Raw genomic sequence first — 12,749 nt, forward strand, 5'->3', positions numbered from 1 at the left:
TACCAGTCAGGATAAGATCATCAACATAAAGAACAAGAATGATAAGAGACTTGCCCACTTTCTTGGTGTAGACAGTATTGTCAGAATGGCACCTAGAGAAGCCAGATTCTAAAAGAAAGTTATCCATTTTGGCATACCAAGCTCGAGGAGCTTGCTTGAGACCATAAAGGGATTTCTTAAGCCGACATACAAGGCTGGAGTCTGTTTGTATAAAGGCAATAGGTTGTTCCATATAGATTTCTTCATGCAAGTCCCCATGCAAGAAGGCGGATTTAACGTCCATCTGATGGACTTCCCATTTGAAAGAGGCAGCAAGGGAAAGAACAAGGCGGATAGAGTTCATTTTGGCAACAAGGGAGAAGGTTTCAGTGTAGTCAATGCCTTCAACTTGTGAAAAACCCTTAGCAACAAGACGAGCTTTATGTTTATCAACTTTCCCATCTGGTCCATACTTGGTTCTGTAAACCCATTTGCATCTAACAAGTTTTCGTCCCTTTGGTAGAGGAACAAGATCCCATGTATCATTTGCCAATAATGAATGATATTCTTCATTCATAGCTACTTCCCAATCTGGATGGCCTGAAACTTCTGCAAAGGTGTCAGGATCATAATTCACTGAAGCTTGAGCAAGTAAAGAAGAGGCTCTCTCGAACTGAGAACGTGTACGTCGCTGATCTGTAGGATCACCGGCAAGATCACCTGTTGCATCCCGAGTAGCACGGACCCATTTTGGAAGTTGAGGAGCTAAAGGAGGATCCTGAGAAGGTGGGGGAGGATTTTCATCCTCGCTTTCATCATCTGAAGAAGAAATATTTTCAAAAGTAGAAGAGATAGGGAGAGGTGGCACATCCGCCGAACTAGGCTTGCAAGCCGATATATTTTCATCAAACTTTACATCTCTTCTAATGATAACATTTTTGGACTTAAGTGGAATAAGTCTATATCCTTTGACATCTTCAGAATATCCAACAAAAATACATTTTTCACTCTTTGGTTCTAAAGCTTTATGTTTCTCATCTGGAATATGGGCCCATGCTTCACTTCCAAAAACACGAAAGTGACTTACATCTGGTTTGATTGAGCTCCATGCTTCTTCTGGAGTGATATTCTTTAAAACCTTAGTAGGAGTGCGATTTATTATGTAATTTGCACAATTAATTGCTTCTGCCCAATAATTAAGATTAAGTCCTTTAGATTGAAGCATACAATTAGCCATTTCCTTTAAGGTGAGATTCTTCCTTTCAACTACACCATTTTGTTGTGGAGTATATGGAACAGTATGTTGCATTTGAATTCCATTCTCAGTGCAAAAGTTGATGAATGTGTTTTTAACATATTCTCCGCCATTATCAGATCTTAGCTTAAGAATTTGATGTCCAGATTGTTTTTCAACAAAGGCCTTAAAGGCCAAGAACATGTTAAATACTTCACTCTTGAGTTTTAAGAAGTATACCCAAGTGCGTCTGGAGAAATCATCAATGAAAGTTAAGAAATACTTGTAGCCAGAGAATGAAGCAACTGGAAGTGGACCACATAAATCACTATGCACGAGCTATAAAGGGGCTGAGGCATGCCAAGAGGCACGTTTTTTCAAAACTGTCCCGATGATGTTTTCCGAGTACACATCTGGAACAAACACCATCTCTGCAAGATACCATTGGAAGACCTGTCACCATATTTTCTTTACATAGATTCTGAAGAGAGCGATAGTTTAAGTGACCAAATCGCTCATGCCAAAGTTTGCTCACTTCATCATTATGAGCAACAAATACTGAGGGACGATTTGATGACCCAAAGTTGTGAAACTTATACAACCTTGTAGAATCATTAGCAATGCTAGTAGCTAAAATCTGTCTAGGATCTCTTAGGTCCTTAATTACAACATCGTGCGGCAAAAATTCAACGATTTTACCTTCACCTGAATGGGTTATCTGATATACAAATAGAAGGTTGCAAGATAAGGTTGGAACACATAATACATCATTAAACTGACCATTGTCTAGATGAACAGTTCCAGTCCCTACAACACTAAGAGATCTATCATCACCAACATATATATTTTTGGTGTTACAATCATTTAAAGAAGAAAACATGGCTTTGTTTTTGGCCATGTGATAAGAAGCTCCAGAATCAATGAGCCACTCATGAGAATGAGAAGAAGAAGATACATTTAGTGCATAGCCAGACCGAGATGCTTGACAACCACATGCAGAAAGTGCCATTCATGAAGATGAAGTTGAAGTTGAAGATTGCTCCAAAGGGATGTTATGCTTCTTCATTGCTACTTCCAAGGCTTCCATCTTCTTAAAGCATTTGGATTCTAAGTGGTCATCTCGATTACAAAAGTTGCAATGTCTATCAGTCTTCTTCCCTTTGTTTTTATTTGTCTTATCATTTTGTTGAAATGATTTTTCATTTTGAGGCTGAAATTGCTTAGGATCCTTGTTTGGTTTAGGACCATTCTTTTTAGGATACAACTTCTTAGGATTCTTTGGATTTGGTTGCTGTTGGGCGGCTAACGCTTTCTTAGAAGAGTTTCCAAGATGAAGAAAACCAAGGTGTAAGAGATTTTCTTGTTCTCTTATTAAAGAATCACAAAAGGAATCAAAGGAAGGGGACTTGTAGGTTTGTCCTTGAGAAATGAAGGCTTCTCTTGTAGAATGGAAGGTGGAAACAAACACAGAATAGGCTGGTCCCAACTTAGTAAGAATAGAGTAGATGAGGCTACTATCTTCTTTCTTAACCTTAACACCTTCCAAGAGAAGTCTAAGGGTCTTGAACTTGGACAAAAAATCTTCAATGCAATAAAAATTATTGGGGTCCAATGTAAGCAATTCATTTTCAAGTTGATGGGATTTAAGTTCATTTTTAATTCCAAATACTTTAGTAATTTGTTGCAGTGCTTCATCAAGAGTATCAAGTTCTGCAATATGGAATCTAAGATTTGGAGAAATAGACATCCCTATCAACCCACGTGCTTGGTCTTGCCTATTTTCCCATTTAGCTGCCTTATCTTCATCTTTTGGTTTGGTCTCTTGGCCTGTGGCTATTCTGTAAAGACCTTTACTTCTAAGTAAATCCACAATGTAGGACCATCATTGGAAGTAGTTAGTGCTATCAAGAATGACTTGGCATGGACTTTCCATTTTTAACAGAAACTGAAGTTGTAGATGCTGAAACTAAGTGTACCAATGGAAAGATCTCGAAAAATTATGCCGTTTCAAAAAAAATGGTTCTGAAAACGGCTTCTGGATGAAGAAGTTATGGCTTTTTGAAAAAATTTGATGAAGTCGCCGACGAAGTGCGGGAATGTGCGGAAATGAAAAAATACGCCCCCACAAAATGGAGACTTGAACCCAAGACCTCTACTCTCATAAATTAGCTTTGCACCAAGTGAGCTATACAAAAAGTTTGAGACAAAGAGAGAGAGAGGGAGGGGGTTGATGCTTTGGGTTGCGTGCTTGCTTTGAGAAAGCTCTTTTTCCCTACAAAACAAAAAACACAAAACCCAACACGGACATACAAAAAAAATGAACCTTGTGGCTCGAAGTTAGCTTTAGCCGGAAACTAAATATTTTCAAAAATGAACCTTGCGGCTCGAAGTTAGCTTTAGCCGGAAACTAAATATTTTCCTCAATGTTTCTGATTTTCCGAGATCACACTAAGGCGCAACGGAAAAGAGCATACGCATGAGAAAAATCCTTCCTTTCTGTTTCTGATTTGCCCAGATCGCACAGAGTCGCAGGGCAAAGAGCATACGCAGAAATGAAAGATATAGATCCGGTAATAAAAAAAGCTAAATAAACCGAAACCGAAATAAACAGAGAGAAAATAACTGTAAACTGCAAATAAACATTGTATACCTCCAAATCTTAAAAATGACGCAGCTAGGGCTACCGGAAACCTTTTCGCGTGAAATGAAAGGGGTTCCTCACTGGAACAGATGCTCCCAACACAACAGAGCAGTCCTCTTGGCCCGAAAGCAGTCAAAAACAGTAGATCTAGGAAACGGCAGTCAGACGCAGTTCTACTGGCTTCAGATTTGGATCACCAACGGACGCGGCCCTCAAATAGATTTGATACCATGTAGGAATTTACAAGGTAAGTTCCTCAGACAGAACACCAAAGGACACGCTCACAAACAGATCACAGATCAATACACCAATATTTTGACGTGGTTAAAACCCTCAAAGAGGGAAACAGTCCACGGCCTGAGCCAACACGGCCACTTCAGACAATTTATTAATAAAAGAATGAAAATTTACATATGCTTCTCTCATAGACGGATTCCACTACAAATGACCCTCCATGCGCTTTAAATAGAAATCATGGACCAATCGGATGTTAAGCCACGGATCAAGTGTCGGTAATACCGAGGAGAGAATGAACCGTCGGATCACTACATATCGTGACCGTCAGATTGTAAGTTACAAAATGTACAAGGTAAAGAAACACACTTTACCTAACTCTATACTAGACCAAGTTGTACTTAACTATTTCCTATGTGTCGGAATATCCTAACACTCCTTATAGGTCTAAGGATATTTTTTGAGTCTAGAATATAATGACAAGCATAACATAAATAGCAAAAGAGCATATGAAAATTACTGATAGAGAAAAAACTTAGAAATCCTTTCGTGGAACTTGTTGGGGACACTGGTCATCCTTGGATGGGTACTAAGAGGGGTCATCCTAGCCATTTGGAAGCCAAGGAGAGCGCTCCCACTCAATGAACACACCATACAAGCTAGTGGTGGTCTTCTGCTACAAAGTCTCCCCTTTTAGGTTAGTTATGGCTTTGCTTTTGTTGGTAGAAATTTGGACATCCTCCACTTGAATTGAAGTTTGAGTTTGCTCCACTCAGGCCACCTGGTTCTTTCACCTTTTATTTTTGAGGTCCAAGAATCTTAAGGCTGGGAGGTTTGGAGCCCTGAATATGGGAGTTCGAACTGTTTTATGGCACTGGCACATTGGGTGAGGATGGAGGAGGATGAGGAGGCGGAAATTGAATTCCTAAGTCCCGAGCGAGGGATTTCAAATCCGGATGAGCCTGAATCATATGGGAGTCCATATCTGCTAGTCTTCCTTCAGCAAGCTACAAGACCACTTCTCGGTCCTTTAGATGATGACCCAACAAATTCCATATAGCCTAATTCCCATTACTGTTATTTCTGAGTTCCTAGGATCCCATGGTAGCAATCCAAAGCCTAATGTGCTGAAGCATGTCCTCATTATATTGGTCCATCCCTAAAGCATGCCAAGTTAAGGGAGGTTGACCATGCCCATGTCCATGCTTACCAAACAAGCACACCCTCTTTCAGAACCATGGATGAACTGGTAGGAGGATTACTAGACCAATTTGGTGTTCCTTGGCCTCTACTGCCCAACAATTGGAGTAGAGGCAGACAATAGAGACTTGAATGCTTGACGAGGACCTAAAAGGGTGATTGACAAAGCATGTCCAAGAGTAGGGGTAACAAAGATAAACACTCGTGTTGCTGAGCAACAGAGCGAGGTGACCATAGCTAATGGTTGAGGCTAGTGAGCAAGGCAGATACCAAATGTTGAGGCTAGTAAGTGTGATGGAGATTTGTGGTTGAGACCAACGATTACAGTTGAGATATACAAATTGTGGAGCATAGTAAATATAGGAATAATTGTTTTCTTGGAGATTAACACTAAAGGCCGTGTCTAGCATGGTGTGAGTGTTCAAGCGTTTTCTGATTGCGACTTTCACCTATACATTGAATGCACTCAACACACAGACCTAAGTGGGATCGCTACCCTGCCTAGGCCATTAATGCACTAAGTTATGGTGGCATGGATGGTTGCATGATGTTTATACGAAGAGCCACCCATACTCAGGAAATATATATATATATATATATATATATATATATATATTTAATTTTAATTTTAATTTATAAAATTTAGATATAATATTAACCATCATCATCAACATATTTAATTAACTTTCACATTTGTTTTATTCAATTATAAAAACATGTTCTATTAAAAGAAAAAACACAAAACAAATTTGATTAATGTAAAGCCAAACTACATAAATTGTTAACAAAAACCTAACATCGTGTGCATGTATTAATATATTTATGAACATGTTAGTTTGTTGGTCACGTATAGTCTATAAATTATTTGAAAATTTGCAAGTTAAATGACCTTCAAATTATGTTTGGAATTAATTTTTTTTGCAACACGCGGATCCTAAGAATATTTAAAAAAAATTTTGAAATAATAGTTAGATTTTAATTAACTAGCCTAGATCCATCTTAACTCTAAATCTACGAAGCACCGAGAGAGATCAAATCTATTCATATGTAAACCTCTTTCACAGTGAAAAGATATTTGACCACTCTCATCGCTTTTGCCTCGAGAGGTGCTCTACAATTCAATATGGGGAGATGTGTAGGTGTAATATAAAATTGTATGTCAATATTTTTTTGTTAGGCCCCTATACTACTAGTGTAACCCCTTATTGTTATTAGTATCACCCACTTATTATATTGATGTACCCATGTAGTGCCCATATTGTTACTATTGTGCCCCATAGAAGCCCACTATTGTTATTATTGTGCCCTTACAAGTAGTGTAGGGGCCTAACATTTTTAAATATAGGCTCTATTTTAATCAAGTTGTTAAAATTTTAAATTCTATATTTTAAATGTTTTCTCTATTAATATAAATAATTTTTGAATAATTTAATTTTATAATTTCTAATATTTTTTTTCTTTTTTCCTTAAAATTATTCTTTTTTATTTTATTTAAAAAATATTATAACTTTCTAAATAAATATTAAGTGTGAAAAATGGCGTTGTGGATCTTCTGTGTGGTGATGACTAGAGTTTAGCCCTAGCTGGCCATTCCCTTCCCCTCTTTCAGCGACTTCAAGTGGATTATATGGAGTCTGGTGCGTCTCCTCCTTCGTTATTCCCCTACTTAGCTCCTCGTGAGCTAGATTATTGTTTTCAATTATGGGATAGAGTTCTCCCCTCAATCTTCAGCTTCGCGATCCTTGGCAGCTTGAATCAAGACTTCACATTTGGGGATAAGTTCTTCCTCTCTCCCTGTGGCAGATCTCTAGCCATCCTCGTTTGCGGTGCCCATTGCCAACTTTGGGGCTTTTTCCTCTCCCTCCATGGTGAATGGTTTATTTACACCCTACGTTTTATTTTCTGGTGATAAGGGTGTTTCCTCTCCTTCAAATAAAGTGGGCTCTTCTCAGGCTTTCGCTCAGTCATTTAATGACATTGTTAAATTTGTTGTTAATAGTCACCCTTCCTCTGTATTTAAAATGTATCCCATCAGTGAGGCTCCATTGATTAAGGTTTCTTTGGGGATGAGGCCTTAAGTGCAACAAAGTTCTTCTCTAAGGTTGGTTTGATTTGCAGGTTTAACAAACTATGGTCGAAGATTGTTGACCTTCATTCTTGGATCACAGAGCATTGGAAGCTTCTCATCTCTACAAATATGAACATCTACCCTATGGCAAGAGGTTTCTTCATAATGTTTTCAACAAAGTGAGTGATCATGCGTTGATCTCTAACTCTAGTCCATGGTTTTGGGGTAGTGCGAGGCTCTCCATGTAGCCTCGATTCCCCTATTTCGATCCTCTCTTAGCACCAAAATCTCAACCACCCCGATTTGGGTAAAGCTCCCTAATATTCGTTTGCATATGTGGAATATTGCAACTTTGACTTAAAGTGGTAATGCTTTAGGCAAGTTTTATTGTCTAAGTGAAGACACTAAATATTATTTGAAGCTCGCTTATGTTTGCATTTGTGTGGAAATGGACTTCAACATGAGATTCCCTTATGAAATAAATCTTTCTAGCCCTGACTACTGATGGGTACAATCTCTAGATTATGAAACCTACTATGAGACTAGTCACACTCTTAAATCTTGTCCCAAAGCTGCGAAGTCTAGGTCAAAGATCTCCTCTCAAAAACTAAGATGGTGGGTAAGCACAAATTTTTATCATTATTCAATTTTAATGGAGGACTCCCCTTGATTTCTTTGCAATGATACCTATGTGCAAAAGGGTATTAAATTCTTAGATCCCAAGAACAATATTCCCCAGGAACCAATAGTCTCATCCGAAAATCACGCCATGGCAAGTAGTGAAGCCACAATTTTTTATGCAACAAAGAATGCAAGAAAATATTTCGTATCTCTTAAGATCCCACAAAGGGATAAGACTATCGATGATGATCCCCTAACTTTGGATAAGGGAAAATGTTTAACAGTCACCTATAGGAGCACGTCTCCAACAAACACCAACAAACACCAACAAGAAGGCCCTTTCGTGGGCAGACCAGGCATAAGTGATACACCTTTCTTTGGATCAAAATATGGAATCTAATAGTAGAATTTTCTCAAAAAAGGGTGATGCTCCAGAATCAACAAAAAAATTAGTTTGGACCCAAGTGGAAAAAAAAAGATGAAAAGTAATTCTCCGTGAAAGACGGATATCCACTCAAAAAAAAAAACTTAAGAAAGGAATGTGCTGCAAATATTTCTGGATTTTAGGAGTTTTTTGGAAAGTCTTCAGTTGGAACATAATCAAATCTCAAGTAGAGGGGTGTCCTTGTGCAAGGTTTTGGATTGTTCTTGCATGCTCTAACTCAAACCTCCAAGGAGTTTTGGCAATTCTAATTCTCAAAAGAAATGTATTGGTCTAGACTCGATTCCAACTTTATTAGTACAAATCTCTATCCGCTTCTTAAAAAAAATTGTGTTATATATGTTTTAGTTATTTAATATTATATTTAATAACCCTATCTCCCTTTTAAATAATAGTATTTAATAACCAAGGTTTCTCTCTAGATAATAATATTATTAAATAATATAGACTTAATGACTTAGTCTCCTTTATTTTCCTTTTGTTTTAATTTTCATTTTAAATATCTTTTTAATATTTAAATATTATAGGTCTTTCAAATATTTTGATTCTTTGCCCTTCTATTCTTTTATTTATGTGCTAAAAATATTATAAATAAAGAATAATTAAGTATTGTTGGAGAGAAAATAGTTTTCATCCTATTTTTTTTATTTTTTTTCATAAGTTCTTACAAAAAGCTTCACACTCACTAAAACTTAATAAAGAATAGATTTTATTTTATTTTGATTTTTGATTTTTTGTTTTTTTTTTCAACGGAAAGATCATAACTTTCTATTAATGATAAAAAGTTACATACGTAGATGACACAGAGTGCATTCTTTTATTTCCCAAGTTGCACCACTCAAGAAGTTGGTTCCCATATAATAAAAACAAAAAAAATAAAAAATAAGATTGGGGCTAAGCAAAAGATCTTAGTCACACTTTTCTCCCATTTTTCTTTTCTACTTTTGGCCATCCTCTTTGATCAAGAGTGGTTGTTATAAGGTTATAATAATTAGTTAGTTCTCTTATGTCTGCCTTAGATGTTCCTTATCTGAGTCTGAGCTCCTAGATGTATAAAGATATTTGAATCCTCCTATCTCCTTCTCCTTTGGTGCCCATATAATAAAAACCAAGAAACTAAAAAATAAAAAATAAGATTGGGGCTAAGCAAAAGATCTTAGTCACACTTTTCTCCTTTTTTTCTTTCCTACTTGTTGCCATCCTCTTTGATCAGGAGTGATTGTTATAAGGTTATAGTAATTAGTTGGTTCTCTTCTATGGTTGTTATAAGGTTATAATAATTAGTTGTTTCTATTTTGTATGCCTCAGATGTTCCTTATCTGAGTATGAGCTCCTACATGTATAAAGACGTCTGAATCCTCCTACCTCCTTCTCCTTTGGCATTTCTTGGCCTGAGTGTCCTTCCACTCTTAGATTTTGCGAAATTGATACCACTGTTGTGTCTTGGTTCAATTCTTCGTTCACTGAAGATGTGTATGGATTTGAGATTTCCTCACTGATGGTGGGTCCCAAGTCCTTGTCTTCCTCTTCTTTATCGGGTTGTGGTGTTGGGAATTGCCATCTCTTAGGCTTTTCGACTAGTTTCTTTTTCCTCTGGGGATCTTTCTTTGCCAAAGGAAATGTGGTTTGTAGATGTCCAGTTTGAAGACAAAGACGACATCTAAATGTTGTGTTCTCATAATCTAAGAACTGGGTCTAACATTGGTTGTTGTGTGTCAAAAGGATACGGTCAGGTAATCCTTTATTGAGGTTTACCTTAACACATATCCTGGCAAAAGTGTAAATTGCTTCTTCAATTCTTTGTGTGCCCATCTTGATGTATCTCCCACAAAAGTTTGTTCTTTAATAATATTATTATTAATTTAAATTTTTATAAATTTAAAAATATATTATAATTAATTTTTAAATTAATGATAAAAAATGTATTAAAAATATATTATTATTCATTTTTAAATTAATGATAAAAAATGTATTAAAAAAATACACATTCAAATTTAAAAGCATAAAATATGTATATTTTTAAAAAAAATTTAATCATTTTTTTTTAAAATAAAGATTCAAAGTTTCTTATCTTTTATCCCTTAAAATTAGGTCACTTTTTTATTTGGTCTTACAAAAATTCTAATAGATTTCTTTAATAATGAATAGAATTTTTGTACAGTGATGTGTGGTTTAACGTAAGTCTACTTGGGCGAAGCTCAAGAGACCGCAGTTCAAACCTCATTGAGTACAATGACCTGCTGTAGTGGCGGCTCAAGGAGTAGATTCCCCACCCCCGCCTTGGCGGCATGTGAGTCCGCTCTTGCTAAAATCATAGGATATTAGTATATCCGACTTGCAAGTAGTTGGATGTACTATTGGTGTTATAGTGGCAGCTACGAAGATTGATCTCGGGTCTCCTATAGATTAGGACTAGTAGTTACCGATTCACCATGTGCCAAGAAAAAAAAACAATGAATAGAATTTCCATTTTAAAATTTTGAAAATATAAATATAATTTAAATCTAAAAAATTAATTATAATAATAATATTAATTTTTTTTTTACTTTATAAAATATAATTAATAATCAATAATCTTTAAAAATTAAAATTTTTAATTTTAATTTTAATTTATAAAATTTAGATATGTTATTAACCACCATCATCAACATATTCAATTAATTAACTTCCACAATTGTTTTATTCAATTATAAAAATATTTTCTATTAAATGAATAAAAACAAAAACTATTTTTATTAATGTGAATTGAGACTACATAAACGGTTAATGAAAACCTAACATTTGTGCATGTACTAGTATATTTTTAAATATATTAGTTTGTTGGTCACATATAGTCTATAAATTATTTGAAAATTTACAAATTAAAGAAAGTTCAAACTATGTTTAAAATTATTATGTTTGGCAGCACATAGATATATAACAATATATTTAAAATAATTGAAATTATAGTCAGGTTTTAATTAACAAGCCTAGATCCATCTTCGAGATTTAAATCTTTTGAGATACAAAGCTCTTTTAGAGTGAAAATAAATTTGATCTCTCTTAACCTTTGGTAAAACCCAAATTAAAATGAATCTAGGCTAATTACACAAGAGAACAAAATTTAATGGTCTATTTTGATTTATAAACATACAATAAAATTATTTATAAATTGTTAATTTTCTTTAAATTTAACTATTGATGATGATGATGATGGTTAACATCCACTGAGACCAAAATTTGGTCTTTCAGACCTAGAGAAATGAATTATTTAGTTTGATTTAAGATTTTATTCCAATGCTCAAAAAGCTTGGAGAGAAGCCTCCCAAGCTCACTGTAATTTTGACAACGTAAAAGGCTAGGAAGGTCAGTATTGCAACAACGATTTTGAAATTGAGATCTAATGTGGTTGTACGCGGGCACTCTAAGAGGAAGTGATTTTCATCCTCGATGTTCGTATTCTCACAGAGATAGCAGAACCTTTCTTTCCATGGTGTTTTAGGAACTGCCTAACAACCTGTTTCACTATGGAGCTATGGGTTGATGACCTCCTTACAATATCTTAATTTTCTTTTAGCTGCTAAATCTTTCTTACACCAAATTTCTTCTTTGAACTTAGAAGTAGCAATGTTTTTAATGTTATTAATGTTTTCCAATGCAACATTCTCGTCAATCTCCCAATGGTTTAACCAGGCCTTGGTGTCTTTATACCAACCTCGTTTGAGCCTTAGGTGGTTTTGGTTGGAATTTAAAGCTAGCTTATGAAGTCTATGGTCTCCTATGTTATTGAGTTTGTGCTTGTACAACAGAAGCCTAGTCATCGCTAGGCTCTCAATAGGGGAAAGACTCACTTCTATAAGGAGAATAGGATAGTGTGTGTTGCTTTTAATTTTGAGGTTATACGTTATAAAACGCTTCTGGATTTGCTCAATCTTTCTCCAGGATTCTCTAGAGATGCTACAACCCCAAACCTCGCATCCATATAAGATAACCGGAGTGACTAAAGATTCAAAGATGAACTTCTTTCTATCCCACATTTTTTCTTTGAACTTAGAAGTAACAATATTTTTAATGTTATTAATGTTTTGCAATGCAACATTCTCGTCAATCTCCCAATGGTTTAACCAGGCCCTTGTGTCTTTATACCAACCTTGTTTGAGCCTTAGGTGGTTTTGGTTGGAATTTAAAGCTAGCTTAGGAAGTCTATGGTCTCCTATGTTATTGAGTTTGTGCTTGTACAACAAAATCCTAGTCATAGCTAGGCTCTCGATAGGGGAAAGACCCACTTCTATAAGGAGAATAGGATAGGGTGTGTTGCTTTTAATTTTGAGGTTATACGTTATAAAACGCT

The sequence above is a fragment of the Pinus tabuliformis genome, chromosome X, assembly GCF_031772625.1.
Source record: "Pinus tabuliformis cultivar Carrire ecotype Pingquan chromosome X, CPIR1, whole genome shotgun sequence".
NCBI classification, from domain to species: Eukaryota; Viridiplantae; Streptophyta; class Pinopsida; order Pinales; family Pinaceae; genus Pinus; species Pinus tabuliformis.